The sequence below is a fragment of the Euprymna scolopes genome, chromosome 5 (genome assembly GCF_053919585.1).
Source record: "Euprymna scolopes isolate OS-2025 chromosome 5, ASM5391958v1, whole genome shotgun sequence".
NCBI lineage: Eukaryota > Metazoa > Mollusca > Cephalopoda > Sepiida > Sepiolidae > Euprymna > Euprymna scolopes.
The window spans coordinates 179,257,260-179,279,228 of NC_136486.1; the positions used below are offsets into that span (position 1 = coordinate 179,257,260).

General features: G+C 32.2%; 1 protein-coding gene across 2 annotated transcripts in view; it reads left to right on the forward strand.

Moving 5' to 3' along the window:
- Positions 1-21,969, forward strand: part of LOC145277053 (guanine nucleotide-binding protein G(i) subunit alpha-like) — a 131,446-nt gene that overhangs the window by 18,842 nt on the left and 90,635 nt on the right. The window contains exon 1 of one of the 2 annotated variants that reach the window (XM_080128711.1): positions 18,353-18,371. The exons of the other annotated variant lie outside the window; for it this stretch is intronic. The gene's annotated coding sequence lies outside the window, so the exon portion shown is untranslated. Of the gene's footprint in view, positions 1-18,352; positions 18,372-21,969 lie in introns of those variants that run through there. 2 annotated transcript variants of the gene reach the window in all.

Below are 21,969 nucleotides of genomic sequence, written 5' to 3' on the forward strand. Positions count from 1 at the left end.
AAGATTAGACGTTCCTCTGTCACGTATAGCCAGCATCTCACACTAGATAGGGTCAAGTTTAAGAAACAATTAATGGGTAAACTAGTCTGAAGATTCCCTAAAGAGAACAGTGTTAAGGTGTTCAGGTTAGACTAAACAAAGTATCCAAAGAAGCATGAGTTTGACTCGGATAAGACAAAGTTTGACTTCCAATGTGAAAGGAGAGATCAGGGCTCTGGTTGGATCAACACTGAAAGAAGTCGCTGAGTTTACGTATCTGGGCAGCAACATAGCTTCCACAGAAGATATGGAAATTCGCATCTCAAGAGCATGGGCCGCATTCAGTATGGACTTCGGGACTAACTAAAATACTAAAAAGGCAGTTCTTCAGGGCAGTGGTAGTCTGTCCTTGTTTACGGTGCTGCAACCTGGACACTCACCAAAAGATTGGAAAGAAAACTAGACAGCACATACACCCATATGCTACGAATAGTATTAAATATATCTTGGCAAAATCATCCCACGAAGCAGCAACTTACCATCAGAGAAAGACGCCTACGATTTGCTGGTCATTGTCTGAGGAGCAAGCATGAATTGGTGAGTGATGTATTGCTATGGACTCCACGACACTGACGCACAAGCAAAGGACGACCTAGATCCTCGTACATCCAACAAATAGCACATGATGCCAACTGTGAACCTGAAGATCTGAAGCAAGTGATGGAAGACAGGAAACTCTGGAGAAGAAGAGTCACATTGGTCCGGGCAAGGAGCCCGTCCTGATGATGATGAGGATGTGTAAGAGAAAAGTTTTGCAACTTGGTTATATTCATTTGGGAAGTAAAGAATCCTGATGTGTGTACATTCGTATTGATTCTTGAGAGGTGTGAATGATTTCAGTAGTGCATCCAGGAATATGTTGTCCAACTGTTCAGATCAATCTCTTCATCTCTCAACACGACTCGAGCAATTAGTTGCAATAGCAGCATTATAGAATGCTAAGACTTGGTTTTCCCAACAAATTTCTTTTTGAGGATTTGCACATGTTTATACTGCTTCTGATGGATGTGTTCAATCATTGCTTTGACAAAAACCGCAATCATATACATAGTGGGGAGAAGTTAGATAATTACAGGCCCATAACTCTGCCAAAGATTTTGACCCAGATCTTATTGAATTAGTCTTAAACTACAATGAATTAGCGCTTAATTTAAGAAGACTTTGCACCTTATTCATAAGATCATATAAGTGATAGAAAATGACGTGCTGATCAATTTGAAGCAGTCCAAAGGTTTTGAAAGAGTCAACCATCTGTTTTAAAGACTGCCAGTTTTAAATCTAATTTCCTCCAATGGACATCTATTCAGTGTTTACTGTCTCCCAGTTTGGTTTGTCACAATTGTCTACTGTTACTCCTACTTCATGTCCTTACATTGGAGCTGTTACTTCGTGGACTAAGAGATGTGGCAGCAAGTTCAATCCTGTGTAGAATCGTGTTACCTGGTGGGGGGCTAGAGTTTCTGCATTTACCAATATTATTCTTTTTGCATCATGTTTTGAAGATAGATTCTTGCATGCAACGAAACTATTACAGGGTCTAAAATTCAGCCTTGTCAGAAATATTGTCCAAGGTTGAAGTGTCTATTCGAACTTGTCTTTAAAGGAATCTTTCCTTAAAGGGTAGGACTGTGCAGTGTACCATGTATGTATTTCCTTTTCTCCTTCACTGACTAACTTTACTTCCTCTGCTTGCAAACTGCTAAACTCATCCAGTGCATTCTCTCCTCATTTTGAATAATGGAAAGGCCATGAATTTGCAGACATGTCTCTATTTAATGTTGGTGTGATGAAGGTTTGGGAATGTCTGACTTGGCAAGTTGTTAACCTGTAGAAAAACTATTTCTTTTGTCACACACCTTGACAGGAGTCTACACTAGAATTTGCAACTGAGAATGCTTTTACTGACCTCATCCTCAATCCTTCAGTGGAGGAGCATCATAAACTGATGGGGTAGAATCTTGGTTCTTTGCAACATCCAGAAAGTTTCCTCGTTTCAGATCTTTATATGGATTATAAGAGCTGCCTTTTTCTTTAAATCGAGTTGGATGCCAGGTTCAGGATACCTCTGACATGGCAAGTAGTCTGGAATGTGTTATTTGTCAATGGCATACTTTTTAATACAAGAATTGTGGAAATTCTTAACTGTCCATGCTGCAAACAATTGAAGAAAAAAAGTTGCTGAGCACATTTTCTTCAACTGTAGATTTATACCTTTTGTGACGTCACCTGCTAAGCAGTTATCGCTAATCTCTATTTTAGTAGAAAACACTTTTGTTTTGCCATCCACTGTGCATGGTTATTCTCCATTCTGTTTTAATGTGTTATATGACATAATGTACCCCCCCCCCCCATTTTTTTAATTGGAGAAAACGTATTACAATATAAATGAAACGTAATGTTTTCTTGTTTTTATATATACCTACATAATTATGGAACTCTGGACTCTGATTGCTTGTTTGCAGCTTGTCTTCGATAATTAGGCGATTCCATCTAATATATAAAAGGGATGACAACTGAATTTCTATATATAAATATATTATTGCAATGAAACCCATTTAATTTTTAAGTATTAAAAAAAGTCTAATTGTTAACTTGCTCATAATCATTGCATACTTTCATCATACAGGATACAACGTATCATGATTTCACTGTCTCCAAGACCTTTTATCTGACTGATAGTTCAGAAATATCACAGCATATTTCTAATGGTTTGCCTCCTTTTCTGCACCTTTCCACCATTTCTTCTAAACATACCCTGGTCACTCCAGTTGTTAATCTTTCTGTATCTGTTCAGTTCTAATAGCTTGCATCTACTCTCTCTACTATTATATAAAGGAAACTTTGCGTGTGTCTCTGAGTTTGTTCCTTATGGAATCTAAAATGGTTGACCCAATTTTTATGAAATTGTACACGAAGGTACTTTATATGCCTGGCAGTGTTAGATAGGTTTTGTATTGGAATGTCTTTGATAAGTATCAATAATCCAAAAAATCTGAAAGAAGGAACAGACGATTTTGACTAAAGTTAACACCTTATACAACCTAACGTCACAAGTGCATTTGGGAAGTTTTATTCCCACATAAGCTGAAAGGCTCGACATATAAAATCAACACTAGATTCTTTGATATGACAGGGGCGCGTTCGAAATGAATGTTTCTGTTTAAAGCACAATTGAAGCGTGATACTGGATTTTTTTTCTTTTTAAACTTAAATTCAAGCCATTATAATCGCACAGGCAGTAAGGCCAGGCATATAAAATCAACTGTAGATTCTTTGATATGATAGGGGTGCGTTTGAAATTAATGTTTTTGTTTAGAGCACAATTGAAGCATGATACTTGACTTCTAAATTTTAATTCAAGACATTATATATAAAAATAATTTTATAATATCAACAATAGGTTCTTTACAGTGCAATGTAGAGTAGACTGTCACTTTGGGAAAGTATGCAAAGTTTCTTCCCCATGCACTGCGATGGGTCCCCAACATTTGATTGACAAATCGCGATTTCACAGATTTTGATGACCATAAAAATATGGGAGTGTGAAATATTCATTGAGCATCATTTAATCACTGGCAGCGTTGGGTTACTCTGCTAGTTTGACTATGAAAATTACCTGCGATTTAACATTGTTTGTAAATTAGTTAAAATTTTTATTTAAATTCTTTAAAAAATTTAATATTAACGCCTTTGACATTTTTGACTGATTTAGCCTCTTTCTCAAACATGCTTGCACTTATGTTTTCTTGGCTCAGAGCCACACACTTAGTTTGAACATGTCTGTATTTAGACTCCTCACTATAGCAACCACCAATCAGTAAATAAGCAAAACAAAATTGTGGGCCTTTTTTTTTTCTTTTTCAAAATAATCAATTATTGTGGAACAATATTTATAAATAACAATTATATGTGGTGCAATTTTTATCGAAGTTGTTTCATTTTGCTTCCATCATTTAAAGAATTTTAGTTTTGTTTTTCATTTTTTCCATATAAATGTACAAATTTAATCCATTTTATTGTATGAATTATAACGTTAGTTTTGTGTATTATATATAGACTATCTGCATTCCACTTGCAGCAGCGAGGTTAGGTGTGAAATCCTGACTTGAAAACTTCCTTTTCAGTTTTTAGAGATTGATTTGATTTTCAACAACTAAATTTTAAGTTTAAAAAAAAAAAAAAAAAGTCCCTCCCTCTCATTCATATGCACACCTTCGTCCAGGTGTTTGATTTCATTACATTCTTAAGACAAATTTATAAAAATTGTCAAAATCCTAAATGTTTTTTATGTGAATAAATATTAAACTATTAGTTTTGTATTTGAAAAGAACTTATAAATTAAATGTTTATTTCAAGTTTTGGTTTCTAGTATTTTAAGTTGCAAACCTTGTGAAGTAATGGTGAACTGGAAAGTCCAGCTAGTTATGAAAAGTTATCTTGTTGTTTTTGTTTTTTGTTTTTCTATGTGTCTTGACTGATGTTACAAAGGGATGGCATTATCTATTAAAACCAGTTTAAGACATCTTTTATGACATAACTGCTGAAATAGCAAAAGTATGTCACCATTAAACAGAACTTGAAAAACTTGTGACCCTTTGGGTCACAGGTCGTTTCAATGACTTAGGTATATGTGTTTATTATGTAATTTAATTACTTGGGCCAGTAATTACATATGAGTAAATAACAAAGTGTTCATTTAGATATTTCAATGCTAGAGCTATAAATATTTTCTTTAAAGCTACCATGTTAATGGGGATAGATACACAAGTATTTACTTATCGAAAGTTTCTTTCATTGGTCACAATTGTTTCAGCCTCCAGTGTTGGCATATAAGAATATACCTGTTCATCAAATTAATATTTGCATGAACTTTGGCTTCATCAGCGATTAGAGGAGAGAAAAAAAAAAAAAGTATTGTAAAAGGACCTTTCTAGTTAATACAGTATTCATTTTTCATTTTTTTTTGTATCTATTACCGTGGTATCTTTAGGAAAAAAAACTATATTTTACTATTTATTTAGACTTGGAGGGTTTTTTAATGAAAATGATTCATGGTGAATTTTCTGTCTGAAGGTAAAAATTAGAAGTAATTTTCAAGTATTAAACTCAAAATAATTTGTAAATCAAATAAAAAGTTTATTTAGTAGCAGCTTTAATGTTAAAATGCTTTTCATTTGTATCTTAGAAGTATTGTCCAGGCAGAAACAATACTTTATATTTATGATTTAGTATTTATCTGTGAAACAATGGAAGGTCTATTTGTTAAACTTGGAAGTTTGTTATGGAAAAGAAAGGTCAGAAAGTGAATGTTACTAAGACCAAAGTGATGATCAGTTATAGCAATGTTGGAAAATTTTCTTGTTGAATTTGTGAAAAGTTACATGCGTTTCAAATTTTTGTGATATCTGGAAGCATGGATACATTAGATGTGCAGTTGAGCCTCTCTTAGTTGAGAGAAGAGATACTTTTGCTGACTTTATTTATTGTTAATTTGTCAACCCCTTTGAGATTATATTATGCCCAGCAGTTCAGTTTTGTAGAAAGTTGTTGCATTTAAAAGTTGTTCACATATTTTTAGCATAGCTTATTTAATGGTTGTTCCTGTTTTATGGCATATCAACCCATTTTTGTTAATGTTGAATAAAATCATTTTAGTAAAATAATTTAAGCATTAAATTTTTAATATTTATGCTGTAAATGTTTTGTGTGATTGATTTGTACACCAATTGGTTTAATAGACATATCTTGTGCGGATGGTCTAGAAACTATAGACTCTGATTGACCCACAGATCTTACTCTGCAGGTATGACTGAGTTTCTAGGCATAATTGTAACTAAGGGATTATTCTACATTTTCTAAAGCTTCCAAATTGGGGTCTCGCCATTAAGAAAGGTATGAACCTCACTCTTCCTATTGATAATATAGCAAATTACATTTAATGAAAGGTTCAAAATACATTTCCGTATTGGCTAACATCCTCCTCAATTGTTTATATGTTAATAACAAATACATCTAACTAATGTTCAGAGTTTTGTGATATTATTTTGAGGTGGGTGTAATTTTCAGATTTGACAATTGAAAATGCAGTTTTATAAAAAGTAGTCGTCTAAGAAAAGAACTCGTTTGTATGTCTCCTCCAATTTATCGCTAAAACAAAATTGATGTTTATTTCATGTAAATTTTTTTATCATTCTAGAATGTCATTTTTATTTCCGACTTGATCTTTATGCTAACACCACTATAACAGAAAAAAGGCTCCATATACTGGCTGAAAGGAGGATCGCTTCACTATGATCAGGAGAGAATTATAATGGCTGCCTCAAGATCAAGGCTTGATAATGAATGCTTTAAGAAAATGAGTAGTCTAAGCAATGAGAGCAAGTGCAGTTCTGCCACAAAGAAATTCAACTGTAAGGTTCTGCTGCGGAATGGCTACTATAGTGTGACGTAATGGAGTGTGTAAATATCTCCATTGGACAATCTGTAAAAAGTTGAATATCGAATGCAGCAGTAAATCCTAGGAACATATATACGAGAAACAGCAGTCGGAAATAAGTCACACACCATCCAACATGACTATCTAATTCCTACAGTTACGTACCTAGAAAATTGAGCCATAAGACCTGACATAATGATATGGAACAAGGAGAAAGAATCAACGTTAGAAGTTAGTGTCCCAAATGATGCTGAGTTTAACAGAACTGAAAAGGAAAAGCTAAGGAAATACCAAAATCTTGTGTACGACACGAGAAGAAACCCTAACCCTAACACGACATAAAAAAGAAACCAGAATCTTAAGATCTCTGTCATTCCAGTTATTATAGGAGCAACTGGACTCATAAAAAAGAATTTCAAAAACTACCTGGCAAATATACCCGGTGAACCAAGTGTAAAAGACGTTCAGACAAGTGCACTTAAAGGGGTGGCCAGAATCTTGAAAAGATCTTTTGGTTGGAATATCCGAGTTAATGAGTTAATGTTTAACATCCAGTAAGATGCTCCTTCCCCAGTTTGAACAAACTGATAAGAAAAATAACAAAAAAAGAAAAATATTTAAAAACATGATTTAACTTAGATGCAAATTTTTTTTTATATATATAAAATTATTCAAAATCTGGGATTGATAAATTTTCAATCTCTGCCACATGACTGATTTTAGCTCTTTATGCATCATAACTAGTATGCTAGAAGTTATTACATCTCGCACCCAAAAGGGTGGTTTATGCCAAATTTTGTATAATTCTGCCCACTATTTTTGGAGCCTATCCATGTTTCTTTGTTAACATTTAAAATGTTGTAAAATAAAAATAACATTCTAGAATGATTGAAAAAATGAGTTAAAATAAGCATCAGTTTTGTTATGATATTAACTTGGTGACATACCGACAATCTTTCCTTTATTAGTATTTTAATTTTGACCCACCCTTAGAATTGCACCAAATTTAACATGAATCCTATCTTACCATTGGTAGTACTATTCTATGCAATAATTGTGCTGGATACCACCACAATCATTGCATAGTGGTGGTTTTATTCTTATGCCACTCGGCATTCAAGTGTTCTTCATACAAGATTTGTAATTCTGTTGAGTAGTTTTCGAACTCCTGAGTGACTTGACACAAAACCTGCTCAATTAAACAATGTTATACTGTCATTTCGGATTATCAAAAGGACAAACTCAGCAGATTAATTGAATTAAAATTCATGATAAACGTATACTTTATTTTAAGTACCTTTTTTATTTGATAGTATCAAACGAAAGTAAATCTGAATAAAAATGCTGTCAATCTTTTAAGCTGATTTAAATTGGATTTAGATTAACAGGTTTAGACTTGTATTTTTATTGTTTGCAATATCATATGCTTTCTAAATGAGATAAGGAAAAATAGTTTTGTTACCATAGTTGTATATAAATTTTCCTTAAGATTCCACCTTGTTTTGTATTATGTATATTTCAATGTAAGCAGAAAACAGCTTTATTTCAAAAATGTCTGTTTTTTCCCTCTCAAGGGGCTAAAATAACCCAAAATGGCTTTTTCTTTTTTTTTTTTTTTTAATTTAAATTTTCACTAATTAGAATTATAGTTATTTACATAAATGGTGGGATCCTTCTACTGCTCCAGTAGATATATCACTCCTGATGCAATTCTCTACTTATATAAAAGCCAGGTATGGTTAACAATGGAGTACTGTTGCCACATCTGACCAGGAGCTGCTAGAAGCAGCTTACCTGTCTTGAGAGTTCCAAATAGACTTTGTAGCTTAGTGGGGATGCTCTTTTCTCTTCCCTGCAACCTCTTTCCCACAGAAGACATTGCAAGCCTGTCTCTGCTTTATCGTTATTTTCATGGCAAATGCTCAGCTGAGCTTCAATCTATGATCCCCCTTGCCAAACTTTCACAAAAAAAACACGCGTCTAACCAAAACCACTATCAGTAATTTCTCACACTCTTTATCTGTGCCTACACCTAAATGCAGATTCCATGAACAAAGCTCCTTTCTTAGAACTGCATCCCTGTGGAACTCTTCCGATTGCCTGCTTTCCAGCTGACTACAATCTGATTGTCTTCAAGTCCAATGTAAACAAGTTCTTGATGAACTGTCCCCCTAAGTACTCCAATTTACAAAATATCCACTACTTATGTTTACTGTTATAATCACATTGACTAATGTATACCCATTAACTCTTATCCTCGAGTGGATTCTGAGCCTTGATAAGTGGGATCATAATTTTCTTTGTTTTTTTTCTTTGTTTTTTTTCTTTGTTTTTTTTCTTTGTTTTTTTTTTTTTTGTTTTTTTTTTTGTTTTTTTTTTGTTTTTTTTTTGTTTTTTTTTTGTTTTTTTCTTTGTTTTTTTCTTTGTTTTTTTCTTTGTTTTTTTCTTTGTCTTTTTCTTTGTCTTTTTCTTTGTCTTTTTCTTTGTCTTTTTCTTTGTCTTTTTTTTTCTTTTTTCTTTTTCTTTTTTTTTCTTTTTTCTTTTTCTTTGTTTTTCTTTTTTCTTTTTTTTGTTTTTCTTCTTTTAGTTTTTTATTTCTTGTTTTTTTTTCTTTTAGTTTTTTTTATTTCTCCCTATTGAAGAAATTCTGTGATTAACGGGTGTTCAGAAGGAAAGATAACTCTTGCTCTTTTATTTTATTTAAAAAATATGGTTCTTAAAAATAAGTTCACTGTAATATCTAATAGGTTAGTCAGCAAACAGCAACTGGCAAGCCATATGCAGCTCTGTTTTTTTTTTTTCATTTTGTATGTGACTGTTTTATCTTTTCTTAACTGGTAGTTTTCATTGAGTTTTATATTTTTAGATATAATTCTATGTATATAGACATTAAGTTCCAGTGGCTGTCTTGCTCCTAGTTTAAACTTAATTCAAACTTGGATTCTTCTATTCTAGTTTGCCAACCACTGTAGGTAATGACCATTTTTACTAAACCGGTGATATTAAATTTAAAATGATCATCTTGTGTGTTGTGCTCTTCTATAGATTTTTGTTCTCTAGGCATGGCCAAAACGAAAGGATATAGTAAGTATATTTTGACGGAGTCTCTCTTTAAAAATCTATCAAAAATCAAGTAATTATCCAATCAATACAAAATTTTCACAGATTATTAAGTGAAGAATGCACTTTATATCGGTGTACTTTATTTTTTTCATAATCGATATTTATATATATATATTTTTTTAACCTACAACCTCCCCCTTTATTTGTTATTATGCTTAAAATAATCAGCTGAAACTGAACAAAATATATTGAATTGTGGGGAGAATGAAGATTATAGATAAAACAAACAAAAACTCTTGTGTACATATCAGATTTTAAGGTTGAAAATCTGAATTTTGAACGCATCTAATTTTTCATTTTTGTGTTTTGAAGTGTGAATTTTGTTGAATATGTTAATATTATCTTCCAGATTATCAAGAAAAAATCTATATATTTTCATTATTTTATAAAAAAACACTATTTTTAAATCTTTGAAAAATAAATGAAGTGTTCTTTTAGTGAACCTAATATTGCTAATATACCATTAAATAGGAAATGCTTTGAAGGACCGATACCAAAAAAGAAAAAATTGATAAATAATTGCACATTTTGCTAAAACAATTTCTTTTGGCAATTTATCATTATGTAATATTTCCTCAGCTATGGTAGACCATAAGGCCTACAGTTGTTCATATTACAAACTGTTATCTCTCCTTTTCCCAATATTACATCAGATTCTAATGAAAGCTTTTTACAAATTATGATAAAAAAATGGATTCTTCACTTAATTGTCATTAATTAAAAACACATGAAAATTTACAGAACTAAATGAACTTCATTTAGTTCTGTAAAAGCTAATTAAATTTTGGATTTTTTAATTTTGCCATGCGAAATTTATAGAATGAGATAAAATATGAAATTATTTGAAATGCAGTTACTTATGTTATATTTTTGCATATTCTTATAGCAGATCATCCTAAATCTTATTCATTCAGAAACCTTTTAAAAAATACTTAAATATATGAGATAAGACAAAAATGGTGGTGAATTGTTTTGTTTTTTCGTTTTGTTTTTTTGTTTTGTTTTTTTTTTGTTTTTTCGTTTTGTTTTTTTTTTTTGTTTTTTTTTTGTTTTTTTGGAAAATTTAAAATTCTATTAAAAATAGAAAGTTTTATATTCTGCTTTTCAAAAAGATAAAATCTAGGCTTTTATCTTTCTGGAAAAAAAAAGCTCAATAATAGATTTTAATTCAAGAAGACTATCGTAGTTCGCTTGAAGCATTGTTTATGGAATAAAAGATGTTTGTAGGCTTGTCAATGCAGGAATTATTCAGTCATTGTAAATAGATATTTAAATTATAAATCAATAATTTAAATAAATATTCATTTATTTTAACTGACTGTATATGGTAAATTCCTCAAATATTTTCGGATACAACATCCGTTTTCAAGAGGTAGAAAATATATGTCCGCCCTTTTTGCTGTCATTTCTGGTATATACCAGAAACAACAGCATAAAGAATGGACATATATTTCTACCTCTTATGATGTTTATATTGATAAATCATGTTAATGAAATCTAATAGTTTTATAAAAGTGGGTATGTCAATTGTGAAAAGGCTTATATATATATATATATATATATATATATATATATATATATATATTTTTTTTAAATTTTCACCCCAAGCAAGGCACAGTGCCACTTTGAAGTAGGGGGCTACTATCGGGGACATCAGTTGCAGGGATATTATGAAGGGAGATGAGCAAGATGTCTGTTTACATTACACTTGAACTTCTGCATGTCAGTACAGTTGGGAAAGCAGAATCCTGGAAGAGAATTCCAAAGTCTAGCAGTTCTGGGGAAGAAACTAATTGAAGGCTTTCTTACACCTAGGGATCTCTACTGTGTAGGGGTAGGATTTTGCTGCTTGTCGGGTTTGTCAGGGGTATTCACGTCGAGGGGGTACAAGTGCTTGTAGTTCATCAGAGCATTCACCATTAGAACAGGCAGAGGGATGCAACATTTTGTTGATGAGAGAGAGGCTGAAGCTTAGATGAATGTGCAGGACCTATCAAGCTTTATCTTGGCACAATTGAATGTGGCCATCCATTTTTGTCCCCATCTCCCTACAGATTTGAGGTCTTCCTCTAGTGTTTCTGCCATTTCCTTAGGTATGTGTTCATTTGTTTTTCCCTTATGCCTGTTATAGAGAGTGGTGTCATCAGCAAATATGTCCATTTCTGAGACAATTTTATCAGGAGGTCATTTATTAATATTAGGAATAATAAGAGGTCCTAGGATAGACCCCTGAGGTACTCCCGCATTATATCATATTGTTTAAATGTATGACAGTCGAGGACAACCTGGATTCTTCTTAAGAAGGATTTAATTACATTATGTATTCTTCCAGTGATACCATATGATCTGATTTTCCTTAGAAGACCATCGTGCCATACCCTGTCAAAAGCCTTAGATATATCAAGGGCTACCGCTCTACCCTCTCCTGCTTTATTCAATGAATTATATATACGTTCAGAGATTAGTTAGGATATCTGCTATGGAATGGGCTTGGCTAAATCCATATTGATGGTTGGTCAGAAGTTTAGCAGCTGTAAGGTGATGGACTAGAGCTTGATTAATTATGGACTCAAATATTTTGGCAAAAAGTGGGAGGAGGCTAATGGGGTAATAATTTAATGGGTTAGTTCTTTTGACAAAATTCTTGAAAACTGGTATACGGAAGCAGTTTTCCAGTAGTCAGGAAAGCAAGATTTGTTAAGGCATTTGTAAAGTTTGGAGAGAACTGGAGCAACCTCAGCAGAGCTATTTTTTTTTTTATTTATTTATTTTATTTTATTTTTTTTTTTTAATAGCACAGCCAGGACGAGATCAGGTCTACATGCTCTCGAGGTATCTAGGTTTTTTATGCACCTGAGAAGGGGTGATTTTCAGATCATCTAGTGTGGCATCTGTCCCCAAAGGAAAGTCAGGGAGGGAGTGGTGTGCCAGGTCCAATGTGGCGTTTAAGGCAAACCGACAGGCAAGCATGTTAGCCTTCTCGGTTACCATGTAAGCAACCTCATGATTGTTTGATAGTGGAGAAATTGTTGACTGCCCATTATTTACTACTCTGTTGTAGATTTTCCAACAATCACGGGTTTCTAATTTTTGTGCTTCGATGTGTTTCCTGGTGGTTTCAGTATATTTTCTCTTGGCTGTCGTTATTTCTCTCTTACAATTACTTCTAGCTTCTATAAACTTCTGTCTGTTTGAACTGGACTTATGTTGGTTAAACTTTGTCTTTGTGCAATGGCAGCTGCACAAGCAGAAGTAAAGTATTGGGAGAGTGGGGCTGGCTATAGAATTTCTGTGTGGGAACATGTGCTTCAATTGCCATCTTGAGCCATTCAGTGGTCTCATTTGTGCACTGTTCAGCAGGAAGAGAAAAGATATTTCCCCATATGGCATCTCTGATGAGATCCCTGATGGCTTCCCAGTCAACCTTCTCATAATACCTTGTTGTTTTGAGCAGTGGGTCGTCAGTTTTGAGATGAGAATTTAAGGCGATTTCTACCATTATCAAATCATGATCAGCATTCCCAAGTGGGCTGTGGGCATTTGTTACAAAATCATCAGGAACTGTGGTCAGAAATAGATTGAAAAGTGAAGTATGTTGATCTTGCTGATCTGGGAAACGTGTTGGAAATGTAACCGTCTGTGATAGGGAATGAGATATAGAGAAGCTATGTGTTGTGCTATCAGCTACGTCTGTAAGTAGTGAATCCAAGCCAATTACTGTGGTGGAGATTAAAGTCACTAAATACATGTACTTGTGCGCTAGTATCGAGGGGAGAGTGCTGTATCTATGCTGTCAGAGACTTTGTTTATTAGGGTACAGTCCTGGTTTGAGGGAGAACGATAGAGAAAATATAAGTAGCTAATATTATGTTGCATGTTGAGTCTGGAGCACATAAAGGCCTGGTCGTCTGATTCTCGTTTGGTTTCTCTAGTCAAGGAGGGGGGTCGAATATAGATTCCAAGTCTGTACATATGTCTGTCTGAGTCCTTATGGCAGCGTGGGAGATTCTGACCATGTCTTATTCTCATTCCAAAGAGTATGAGTAACTACAACTAAGAAACATTGAATAAGTTGTTCTTATCTTGAGTGTTATTCTTACACCGTTTCAATCTAAGGCTAGAACACCAGAAAGCCGTAATACATAAAGATGTTGAAAAACCGTGTATGGCTGACTACATGGAGGGAATAGGGAAACAGGAAAAAGGAAGTAAAAAAAAAATATAGACACGAAAACAAAGCATAAGATGACTCGAAAGTAGCAGCTGAATGACAATGACCTAAGCAAACCTAGAGAATGTTACCATATATATATAAACACAATAGTCATAATTAGTATATGGCATAATTCACAGACTGGTTCCCGTTAGATGACTGAAGTTAAGCAATGTTGAGCTTGGTCAGTACTAAAATGTGTGACCATTTGGAAATTCCAGGTACTGTATGTGCTCTCCACTTATCTCGGCATGGTTTCCAATGATCTAGCATTTCTCCTTGCTATTGGACTCTGTGCCAATTCAGGAGAGGTGTGGTTTGGGATTGTGCAACTACCCTTACTGGTGCTATCCATTGTCTCTTGAGACTGAACATCAAAATGTTGTTATACATCAAAAACAAAAATAAGTTTATGACTCACAAAATTCATATTAGAATTGTCCACAATGCCATAACTAATCAAGTACTAAGTAAATGAAGTTTCAACCCTCAGTGTGGACGATATCAGGAGTACAGTTGACTGATGAAATGAGATAAAGGAAGAAGAAAAAAAACAAACTTTCTCATTGAACCCCAAAAGGAATGATTTCTTTTTGAAAAGTCTTTCTAAAAATTCCATTTAATATGATCGAAATTCCTCTAAAGAGAAATCGGTATCAAGTGAACATTGATTGAAAATCGACTCTGCCCACTTGTCTATTTATACACCTTCGATTTCTATCCCAAAAGGATTTTTTTTTTCACTTACAAAAAAATCTATATCTCATTTCAATACGCTTTTGTTTTTGTTTTTGTCAGATTTTATTATTTCAAATTTTTAACAATCAATAAAGTTACACATTCATCGAGTCAGAAACAAAAATATTTCATATTTGCGTTAAAATGTGTAATTTGATTAAATTTAGATTTTTATGTTGAACTAGAAAACTGCACATCCTTCAACAGATTCATGTATCTTGGATGGACTTTTCTCTTTTTTTTTTTTCTATTTGTTTTAATGAGTTGATGTTGATTTAAAGTTTAGTATGCATTCCAATACTACATTTCATTATTTCTCATTTATTTACATTGCGAATAAATCTTTGTTATGGCTATTTCCTATTTCAGTCATCTAAATTATTTAGAGCAAGATCGAGTTTAGCATGCTTTTTATTATCTCGCAAACAATTGAAATATTTTTAAGGAAAAAAAAAACATATCACCAGTAGTATAATTGAATTCCCATTGAAAATGGACAAAACTGAATTTAGACAATTTTGTTTTGCTGTAAAAATTGTCTAGTTTGACATGAATGTTAATTGTACAGGCCTAATTGTTTTTGCTTTTTTAAATTAATATCTGTTAGATAAGATTGCACTTTCTAAATGTAAAGCCATATTTGAATAACTATATACCCAGTGAAAGTAGATGTCATTTTTCATTTGTAACAAATGGTGGATCTATTAGCAAAGTCCCAACCTTGACCTTGACAAATGGTGTTCAACATTCCTATGATCAGTCCAGTGATGTGCTGTAGGAGAGTATATATACAAAGGCTATGACCTTCACCTTCATCTTAGAAAATGGCGTGTAACAACCCTAGGTGAGGGACTTTCATCATGCCATGTTTGGTCATGATCGGTCCAGTGGTGTGGGCTGTAGGGCAGTTGTATACACACACACACACACACACACACACACATGAACGCTACTACTTATATATATATATATATATATATATATATATATATATATATATATATATATATATTGCTGAAAGAATAATTAGGCCAGATAAAATATCTAATAGATGAAATTGATTAGATTTTTTTTTTTTTTTACATTTTTTTTTTTTACATTTTTTTTTTTTAATATACTGAAAATGCCTGTATTTCACTTCCTAGGCAGATTTAAATATTTTTGTCAGCTTATATGCTAACATCCGACAAGGTAATTTAAGTAAATATATATCATGTAAATAATCTTAAATGTTCTACCAGATGTAGGATTACATGAATCAAATTGAGTTTTGCATTCATTGTCAGCTGTGTCTTCAATGAAAAGCAGCTTTTTCATTTAAAAACAATCATAAATGGAACATGCTAATCCACCTGTTTCTGCAATCAAAATATAAGTTCGTCCTTGATCTTTTAATCAAGTCGGCGTGTGCAGAATTAAAAAAAAATTTTTTTTTTATTTTGGAAAAAGTTTGGAAATATTTAAAATCTTAAGACTTAAATTTCCAGTTTTAGCTGAGGAAAACTAGCATGCTTCTAGACTAAAATCTATTTTAAAATAGAACACCAAGTTGGTTTATTTAAACTTCATTTACCATATTCTCTCATAAACATCCCTTCACCTTTTTCGTCAGCGTCCTTTGTTGAGGCGATTTTTTTTTTTATATACAATGTCTACTGCTGAAAGATTTATGCAATATATTGTTCATGTTCAGCTCTTATTTCCTTTCCGAACTCAACTGTTCAATCAACAATGCATTCATCCAAATTCATGTAAATGTTGTCTCACAAATTGCTTAGTTCTGCTATTAAAGCAACCATTGATTGATGTCAATAATAGCCGGTAACCAATTTGTTCATTTATTTGAATTGATGTATATTCATCTACTGTAAATGGGTATCAAATCCCCAGTGATATTTCTTTTTTGAAATAAGTTCTTTCTTGGTTATGTACAATTTATTACCATATTTCTAACTTTATTTGCACATACTAGCAACAATTTATCTCATTTCTTCTCTGATCAAAGATTTTTTTTTGTCTAAAATTGTTTTTGCTGATTGAATTGTCCAAGAATTCATCTAAGCTAACTTTAAGATGTTTTCTTCCATAGATTTGGTCGAAAATGTCTTCCAGTGTTCTTGTCTGTTTAGATGTTTCTTCAAATGTGATTATATTCTCCAGAAGATTTTTATGGTTTTGTATTGGATTTTTTATTTTTCTGGACAACAAAAAAATTCCAGTGGATTTGACGAATAAGAATGCAAAAGAAAATCAAAACTTCTCATACTCTAAATTTGTTGTAAAATAGCTTGTTCCTCATGCACCTTTACTCTATACAAGTGGTTTTCGTTGGATATTAGCATAACAATAGGATTTCAATCTTTCATTTTTGTTCTGGATTGATATGACATTTTTTTCTTCTTTATATTTTCTGATTTGGTTTTATCATTTAATTGCTATTTTATCTTAATCCTGGATTAATTTGTTAATAATCTGTTTAAAGGATTTTAACATTGTGTATTTAATTAAAACAAAACAAAAAGCTTATTTTATTTGCTGTTTGCATAAATTGCATCACTGAAACTTGGATAACAATAAATCTCTCCAAAGTCAGTTCTCTGCGCACTCATCCAGTAGAGGTTTAGTTAGTGCTTTCTCTCCTCAGTCTTTCCATCTTCCTCGACTATTTTGTGATTTCAGTTGATGCTGACACTACAAATTTTGTGTGTATGGGGGGGGGTATTATCTTTATTATTAGATGGTTTAGTTTTTGTTCTTATAGCATACTCAGCAGGTCGTCTGGCATTGCTCAGTTGTAAAACACATAAATATTATTTTAGTCCATACATAAACTGAGACATGTGCATGCAAGTATTATGCTTTTTTTTTTCTTAACAGTTCACTTGTAAGCAATAAAAAAATATGTGAGCTGAGACCAAAACCTAAAGACAGTGAGTCAAGTATGATAACCATTAGGCCAGCTCGACACAATCTTTAAAAAGTGTTCTCAAAACTATTAACATAAGGAATCTATCATATGAATGATTCACGAATGCACATTCATGAAACAGTTGACAGATAAAAATCCGATGACCACCATGTACCAATTCTTTAATTTTGACCCCTTAGCAGCCCTTTTTTTCCGGATTAAAACCAATTAAAGTTTTCCACATGTCTGAATATTCTATATACCAAATTTCAAGTCTAGATCAAAAATTCGTTGAGTATATAGGTTGAGAATTGTCTTCACACACATTCTATCTTTCATAGATATATACATCAGTTGATCCAATATGATTTGAATTCTGCATGACCAATTTAAATCACCTCTGATGGCCTATTTTAGGGCAATTCCACATGCATTTCTAAACTAAAAAAATATCAAAAACGTATTTATTTCAATGTTTAACTAACCTTGAATAAAAGATTATTTTTTGGAAATCAACTTCTGCTAAATTATCTTAAGCAACCAATTAATTCATAGAAACTGAATAATTTGGTTGAACATATAATTGCGCCCAATTAAATATTTCATCATTTTGTAACCTTTTTTTGTTAGTTTTTTGTGTTTTATCTTTTTTTTTATTTTTTTTTTTGTTTATTTTTTTTTTGTTTATTTTTTTATTTTGTGTTTTATTTTTTTGTGTTTTATTTTTTTGTGTTTTATTTTTTTGTGTTTTATTTTTTTGTGTTTTATTTTTTTTGTTTTTTTATTTTTTTGTTTTTTATTTTTTTTGTTTTTTTATTTTTTTGTTTTTTTATTTTTTTTTGTTTTTGTATGCATTTGATTTTAATGATTTTTCTTTTTATGTTTTTCAGGTAAGTGAATATATATTTTTGTGGGTGAGTTTTAATTTTTTAATCTTTTTTTAAGTTTGTAAGACAAGCATTAGAATTTTAGTCCAAGACATTTCACAAACTAAATCCGTCAAACAATAAAAGTAATATATTTTTTTTAAATTATGTAATCAAGTTAAAAAATAACACCAGTTTTATTCTATTTGAATTCAGAAATAATGGTAAAAAAAAAAACACTAGGGCATTTTTGTGGGGTTTATCTGCTATGAGAATTTGATTTATTTCTTTTAACAAATTCTGTGATTGTAGACAAATCACCTGCATGCGCGCACACGCACAAAGTAGAATGAATGTCCTTATGGTCATTTCAAAAAGGCCATATCACTTATTTTTAAATTTTTTATATTTTTTTAATTAATTTTTAAGGTTGGGCCAAAGATTGATTTAATTTTTCTTGTATTTCTGGAATTTTCTGAGGAACCTGTCAACTTCTTGCCCCTGTTAAACATTTTTATTTTTTAATTTACATCTCATAAATAAAACAAAATGCTCTTTCCTTTTTTATTTTTATTTTATGTCAAACATGAAAGCAGACCTTATAGAATTATTTCTATTTTAATCAAAATGAAATACACATATCTAAATAAGCTGATTAAAGTGTACTTTCGAAATATTTATGCTTATAAATAAGCCAATTGAATGAAGCATGGTAGCTTTTAAGTCCAATGTAAACAAGTTCTTGCTGAGCCGCCCCATAAATGATCAAATTCTACCCAATTTATGCCATTAACGATTACTACACTACCACCTTACATTCATTAACCCTTATCCTCGAGTGGCTTTCGGCATTGATAAGTGGTGACTCTCAAATGAAAATTTTTTTTTTCTTTTTTTAATCATAGTTGATTATAATCCTTGTATGGTTGCAGGCGTTTAAAACTTAGCTTATGATGAGGAGGGAAGGGGGTTACCTCCAAAGCAATCCATATAAAGTTTTCATTTCTTCATTTTGGGTTTCAATTAGTAGATACCGAGACATCAAACAAGGTTGATTCACATGACGTAATAGCCACCAATTAACACTAGGCACAAAATATGTAAACTACTGTAGAGAAGTTAATCAAATTATCAGACTTAAACATTTAGTCACCCACTGGGATTTTGGCCAACCAAACTTCCTTGGCTGAATCGAAGAAAAATAAAGAAACTAGGAAGAAGAAAGAGACACTTTGTCATTTCTCTATTTAAAGGTAAAAAGGTCAAATATTAAATAATATTCTGACAGTTTTCTCTCTCTCAAAAAAATGTATTTCATTCAAACCTTTTTTCTTTTTCTTTTTTTTCTTATCTTAAATACATTCGGTTTTTTTTTTAATTTGTTTTTATTTATTTTTTGTCCAAAGAGTTAAATTTGCTAACAAATGTCAGTGGGGGCTGAGTTTGGAGATGGGTGGGGGGTTATTAATTTGGTAAAATATTTTAAAGTACAAAATACCAGCATCTTGGAAATTAATTATTCGTCTCTGGCGTCTATATACATTAGCTTATTCGAAAGAAAAAAAATATGTATCCACTTTTCTCTTTCTATTCTATCAAAGATCACACATGAAAAAAGAAAATCTGACTTCATCAAACTCAAAAGTTGTTTTCACAACTGCTCAAATACTAACTTAATGGTTCACCCTTTCATTCTTCTTATTTTTCATTTATTTATATTTTCCCCTATTTTCACCCCAAGCAAGGTACAGTGCCACTTTGATATAAGGGGCTACTATCAGGACAAAGTTGCAGGGATATTATGAAGGGAGACGAGCAGCAGATATCTGTTCGTATTACACTTTAACTTCTGCATGTCAGTACAGTCGGAAGCAAAAATCCGGAAAGGAATTCCAAAGTCTAGCAGTTCTAGGGGAGAAACTATTGAAGTAGAAGGCTTTCTTACATCTAGGGATATCTACTGTGTATGGGGTGGGATTTTGCTGCTTGTCGGGTTTCTCGGGTATTTCCATCGAGGGGGTACAAAGGCTTGTAATTCGTTGGAATACCTATCATTAAAATATTTGTGGAATAGGCAGAGGAATGCAACATTTCGTCGATAGGGCAGAGGTTGAAGCCTAAATGACAGTTCAGGACCTATCATAGTGGCAACTCTCTTTGGAACCCTGTCCAGGAGCGAAAGACTAGTAGCAGATGTACCAGCCCAAATGTGACAATAATGCTCCATACATTAGCGAATGGTGGCCTTGTGAAGGTACAGGATACTTTCTGATGTAAGTCACTTACTAGCACGGTAGAGAGAGCCCACCTTCCTTGCAGCGGCCCTGGCAATGTTCTCAATGTATCTGTTCCAACTCATGTTCCCTGTGAACTTTAAGTCGAGGAGTTTGAAAGAATACTTTCAGGTAATGTATCTTTAGCCATAGCTATTGGTGGTTGAGAAGGTTTCTTGTAATTATTGATGTAAACAAGCAGTCTTGGCAGCATTGAATGTGACCATTTTTGTCTTCATTCCACTACAGATTGGAAGTTTTCCTCTAGTGTCTGACATTTCCTTGGATACGTGTTCATCCGTTTTCTCCTCATCGCTGAACAAAATGAATTTTCAAAGACAAATTAAAAGTATCCACAATAAAGAACTAATGGGTTTTGTCTTCCTTAAACTTTAACATACTCAGTTACAAAAATCGTGACTACTGGCTATTTGCAAACCCCAAAAAAGTGCTCTAAAGAAATAGATTAGGTTCCAATGAATAAGCGATATCAGAAACTGAGGTGTATTCAGACCAAAAACAGTTTGCAAAAAATAGGCATTAAATTGTTAAAAGCATTGGAAGCCAAGGAACTATTTTAATGAATAGTTTAATTTTGTCTAAAAATAGTTTTATTAGTCAGGCATGCAGCTTATTGAGTGATGTGTTATGTATCATTTAAAAATGTAACATTTGAATTCTTTTCTTTTTAATAATGTACTAGAAAAAAAATGAGACCTGTTGTATAAATCTAAAACAATTTTAGATTGATTTCATTGATGAAAAATGAACTTCAATGATAATTCATCACAGCTTTTTTATAGAGAAGTGTAAACGCGTGTAAAAATTGTATAGAATAATATTTAATTATGTTCAAATAAATTATAAATTTAATGGATTCTTAATTCAAACAATTTTGGAATATTTCGTCACTTTGAAAAAAAAATCTAATTAAAAAATATTTTCATTTTTTTTTAAATTTAAATAATTTTATATTCTTTATTTGGACTTCAGGTTAATTCACATTAAACAAGTTAAGGGGGGGGGCTAGAATGGATAGGTAGACAATCATCTAGAAGTGGTGTCTCGATAGAAGCACTGGTCCCTATCACCACACTGAGCTGGCATCAGGAAAAGTAGTTAGTCTATAAAAAAATCTTGTCTTTACTAAAGAAATGACTTCAAAAAAAATGTTACATTTCAGGTTATTTAGTTTGAATAATGACCTAGTCAGAGATAAGTTAGTTTAGAAGTAAATTTCTAAAAGCTGTCAAATACATGCCAGCATGTAAAATGAATATTAAACCAAATACAATACTACAATCTGCATATAAACAAATATTTGTGATGCCAGATTTGGAAATTAATCCCCATTTTAATACTTTTTTTTAAAT